The sequence below is a fragment of the Chenopodium quinoa genome, unplaced genomic scaffold (assembly GCF_001683475.1).
Source record: "Chenopodium quinoa cultivar QQ74 unplaced genomic scaffold, ASM168347v1, whole genome shotgun sequence".
Classification (NCBI taxonomy): Eukaryota; Viridiplantae; Streptophyta; class Magnoliopsida; order Caryophyllales; family Amaranthaceae; genus Chenopodium; species Chenopodium quinoa.
The window spans coordinates 245,915-251,914 of record NW_018742385.1 but is presented as its reverse complement, the minus strand read 5'-3'; positions in this window follow the sequence as shown (position 1 = coordinate 251,914).

The following is a 6,000-nucleotide window of genomic DNA, read 5'->3' as shown; positions in this document are numbered from 1 at the left end:
ATATATATATATATATAAACTATGTAAAAAGTCTTTTAAAAACAATAAGGTTTTGTTTTCTTATGTTAATGGGATAAATATATTGTACTATCTCTGTTTCTTTTTAATTGACACATATTCCTTTTTAGGAAGCTTTTTTAATTGACGCGTTTCCTTTAGGGGTAAGTTTTTTACCTTGCATTTACAAGCTACCCCACTTGCCTTTTCATTCTCTCTCACTCTCTTTCCTCTTCTTAATATATGTGCCTAAATCAAACGCATCAACTAGATAGAAACGGAGGAAGTATTAAAATTTGGTTTTTTTTTTTTTAACATCAACAACCATAAAACAAATTAAGTAACAAAGCTAGTAAAATTGTTCCTGCACTCGTTTGCTCGAATATGTGCCTTTTGCACTTGGCTCCTGCTTCCCTTCCACACAACACAAGTCTGAAGCTTAAATTTTGGTTTTGATGAATAAATAAGAAGCTACAAATTAGCAAATCCATCCGCTTTGTATATAAAAGATCAAGTTTGAATTTTACACCAAAATCAGTAACTCTACAATATAAACCCAACAATCTAACATGTAATTTAAAATTTTAAGTCATTGTCAATCACCAAAACACATAAAGTCATAGAGTGAGGGATAGCTCAATTGGTTACAACTTCTCTCCCGATCCCAGATCGATCCCAATAAGTTCTGGGATCGATTCTTATTCCCGCTCTTGTGGCTCTCTTAAGACCCGTGAAAAAAAAACACATTATTGGACTCATTTATTTTAATATATTGATAAAAAAAAAATCAAGTGTTACATGAAAAAAAATTAAAGTTTATTTTATTCTCATAAAGTGTCATTTTTTCCCAGTAAAATTGTTGATAATAAAATTTAGTAATCAACTTGAATTTCAGATGTCATAAACCAATAAATATTATATGGTCCTATTCCAACTTATAATTTTTTTCTTAAAGGTGGAATTATGTGAACTTTCCAACTAATCTAGGCTAATTAACCATTATCCTAAAATTACTCATAAAACGATAATATATTCAATCAAATGTTTATTTAAGGTAAATGCATATCATCATTATCGAATAATAGTAAGAACTAATTTGAAAATAATATAACATGACTTTAGAATACAGTGTAGATAATATATCCTTTAACTCCTCATATCATTAATTTTGATATAATTTAAATTTCATACGCAACTAGTTAAAATGCGATTTGGGAGAGATAACACAATTTTATTATCATTGTTGATAGTGATGTCAATATTCTTGGTGGCAGATGGTCAATTAGATGATCTTTTGGAAGCACCATCTCCGGCACCTGCATCACCAAGATTATTACATTGGAAAGGATGTATGCCACAATGCATCCCTATCTGCATGAATTTAGAAGGAGCGACAAGGAGCATATGTGACGATGCTTGTAGTTCTGGTTGCCTACAATTATCTGGCAAAGGAGACATTGATAAAGTAGTTGAGTTTGAATAGATTCTATCTAGCTTGTGTGCATATGTACCCATCTTCATCACATATTAATAAACAAGTTCCAAACCTGTACAATGCCCTATCGCCCCTATGTGTGAAACCAATGAATATATCAATATTCTATTTAATTTTCATTATTATGTTGTCATTATTATATTTTTTTTTGTCTAGGATAATAGCATATTTATTTAACATTGTGGTGAATTTCTTAATTTTTAAAATACTATATATAGCATATATAGACATATATAGGTTAATATATTCTTATTAGCTAAAAACATTTGCGTTTAAAATGTATTTATTGAGTTTAATTTATATCATACCATCATGAAAAAGAGATCGAGGTTTTTTATTTTAACCTTAAATTTTAGGTTTTCTTAGTTTCTATCATACTTGCATATTGTGTTTTAAGAAAAAAAAAATTGTCGACTATGATCTTTGTACCATACCAAGTAATTTAAGAAAAGGACCTTTAATTTTAATGGAGTTTTTTTTTCAACTTTTTTAGCCCGTAAAAAAAATTAAAAAAAGCTTCAACTTTTTTAGAGCTATAAAAAATTTGACATTTAAATCTCATAAATTCTCTTCATCATGCAACTCTCATTTTTTTCAAAACCCTCTCATTAAAAAAAAATCTATAACCTCATTGTCACATTTCCCTCCATTTCTTCCCACCTTTCTCATTTCTCTTAAATTATAATTCTTCCACTAGTATGATCTTCTTAATTCCTTTGTCACAAACATTCTTTTCAATCTATAAAATTCATCATTTGAACTTTGTTGTTTTCTCTTGTTCTATGCAATTAAGCTACCCTAGTTATGAGGACATATACATAACTAATCAATACTCTATTTGTGTGTGTATGTGTGTGGGAGAGAACATTATTGGTCACATTACTTTGCCTTCCATTAGTTCATTCTTGATCATAACCACTTTGGCTAAGAATCTTTCTGTGATTGAAAAAACCACCCACACTTGAGCCCCACTGTGATCATACACTTAAGCAGGGTTGCGTCCAAAGGGAAGGAAGCTAGAGTAAAAGAGTCGCCAACAAGTTTTAGGAACTTGTAAACCGTTTACAGGGTGAAGGTTACACCCCTTCACGATCCATGAGATCGCTAACTCTATAATGGTCTGGAACCATGGCTGGATATTAAGGGATATGAAGGTACAAATCCAACCTAAAAGAGATTGAACCTGCCCTAAAAATAGACATCTACTTTATTCTTCTCATATTCATGTACGCTTTCTGACTAACATACAATCATTAGGTTAACCCTTAACCTGTTTAATCTATGTTGGTTAAATATTAATGCACAAACAAAATTATTATTGGCGATCACTTGAATTATAATCAAATTAGCCTAAACAAGATTATTAATTATCTTATTAAGTATGATTACAAGTACAAATTTCCTTTAAACATGCATAAAAGGCGTGATCAAGCAATAACAATAATAATATAATATCAAGCAACATAATTATAATCATCATCATCATCATAATCTCAATAAAAGCATATAACTAATAGCAAGATCCTATGCAAGATACTAACAAGATTAATAACAAATCCTAGCTTATCACTAAACAATAAAAATCAAATCTTTAACCCTAACATGATACTAACATGATAGAAGGAAAGAATAGGAAGCATCATAGAAACATAAATGTGTAGACACCTAAAAATATCTCCCCAAAACCAAACCCGATGATGAACAACCTTTCATCGCTATTATTGGTCGGGTTGAGTATTTAATTTTTGGAGTGCTTAAATTCATATTAAATCCCAATAAATTTCATAAACAAAACAATTCCTATCTCATTTTTCCAAACCATAACTTATTTTTCTCTTTTTGTGCCTTTAAACCCAAAATAATTCATTTCGTGTCCTTTAAAATCAATCATTTCGTGTCAATCCATTTTATTTTGGTCCATAGTATGGGTCCATTTATTGAATAGTTGAATGGGGCTTGAAAATAGATTTCCAACAATATATTATAAGCCCAAATCCGAGTTATAACGAATAAGTTATGACCAAAATATTAAACTGAGTCAAAACCGAACCTAAGTCCATCTTAGCTACGACCCAATGATCATGTGGAGGGTCCAAAAGATTTAATCCCATTCCTAAACCAATTAGGATTAATTGGAAGCTTCTAAAATTTTCTGAAATATCTTAATTATCCTTTTGAAAAGATAAGATAAAAGAGTATGAAATTGAATAAAACTTTTCTTTTTGAAAGTCCTAATTCTATTTGAATTGAAAGACGTTCAAACATAGAAAGATATTATTTTCGTGCCTTATATTTTTCATCCAAATATTAAATGGTTGGATAGCCCTTGAAATTATCTTTCTAATGATATATTATAATATCAACTCCGAGCTATAACGGAAAAGATATGAATGAAATATCAAACTCTATCCAAAACTGACATCGTCTCACTATTTCGGCCATATTTTTTTTTCTAAAAATTATTTTAATCTGATTATAATTGGGTTAGAAAGTAGACTTCAAGAGCTTTCCAAAAACATATTATTTATCTTATTCAGATTTTTGGATCAAAAGATATGATAAAAACAAAAGCCGCAAAAATTGTTGTCTATCGAGTTTTATTCCGATTTAATTCAAATCTTATCTTAATTCTTCGACCCTTATTTTTTCATTATAAATAGAGGTCATATCACACCTTTTTCAATCATTAACAAGCTTGATCATCAAATCATTCTCTTCTCACTCTTTAGCCTAAATACTAGCCTCCCCATTCTTTCACTATTTCTTCCTTTAAGCACTCCAAGGAGTTCATACAATACCCAAAATTCTATACTTAAACCAAGGAGTGAAAGGTATAATTAACTGAGAGTTTGGACCAAATCAACTCTACTTTTTATCTTTTTTAATTATTTTCATTTGATTTATATTTTTATTGAAGTTACTAACAGTTTATTCATGATGTAGCAATTCAAGGAAACGCGGAAAGTGAGTAATTAATCACTTAACTACTATTATTTTTATTCTTATTGCTAGTATCATGATTAGGTTAATTTATTATTTGATTTGACTAACGCTATTATTGTTAAATTGCTTCTAATATTAATGTTTATTCTATTATTATTTATTTATCACCATATTGCATGTTAAAAGGAATATGTAATTGAAAATCACGCCTAATAAGATAATTTGGACAACTGGTTTAAGTTCCTTTTTAATCTTATTGTTTAATCAAGTGATCACAAATATTTTAGAATTATATGTTGCATTAATATTCAATCAATTTAGCCTAATAATATTTTGGAGCAAATTGAATATTTTGTTTGCATGCCTTTGAGATCGCAGAGATGATTTTCACTATAAGAATCGAGTAGAGGCCAATACGGGCGAATGTGACTCCATGACTCACTTAGTACCATCATCCCCGATCCTCCTTTCGTGGTTCCGAACCATATGGAGTTAGTAATCTCATGGATTATGAATGGGGTGTAACCTTCACGGGTCAATCGTTGTTGCCTTTCGTTGTCCCTTAATCGTGGTTGCCTTTTATGATCCGTGAACGGTTTACAAGTTCCTTAAAAACTTGTTGGCAGATCCCTACTTTCCTTGCCCCAAATCGTATATGTTTATTCCCACTTCCTATGAGTGCCAAGCATATTCACACATGCGTTAACGTAGGCGCACTTCAAACGACGCCTACAACATGATATTAGAAATATTAGTTATTACCCTAAACATGATACTAGGAACCATAAAGACATCCTAACATGATACTAGGAATTAAAATAATCAAAGCATGATTTCTACATCAAAAGAATTAAATTACTTACTTGGATGCCTCGTATCTCTTTCTAATAATAAAATACACGCGTTAGTAACTTCAAGGAAAAATAACAAACCAAACAATTAAATTAAATAATTGAAATAGAGATTTGGGATCAAACCCTTAGAAAGTATCAACCTTCACGCCCAGGGTGAAGGCAACTTCGAACTTGGCTAGATGTGTCTAGAACTAATGAGTGCGGTATGGTGTTTGTGAAAAAGCTAGTTTAGAAATCTAGAGAGAGAAAGAATAAGCTATCGCTTAAGAGAGAGAATTAGAGAATTTTGGGTGATTTGCAAACGGAGGTCTAGGACCCTATTTATAAGAAAACAGTCCGAAAACCGATAGAAAATAGTAAGAATTCGAATCGGAATAAAATTGGTTCTATCGTCTGGCGATAATTAAAAGATAAAACGTGCTTTGTACGAAATCCTTTTCCTAATATAATTAAGTAATTAGAATTCGCGTTAAACAATTTTAAGATCATATTTATCATAAGACACTTATTTTATTCCAAATAAAACTCTTTAAAATAATAATAATTAATCCTAATTCCATTAGAAATTAAAAGAAAATTAAAATAAATCCTAATAACTTAGGAATAATAATTAATAGGCCCTCCTCTAGATATGGGCCGCATATAAAATTCATTTCGAGCCCAATTTATTATATTCATAACTTCCTCATTATTCATCGGAATTGGACTTAT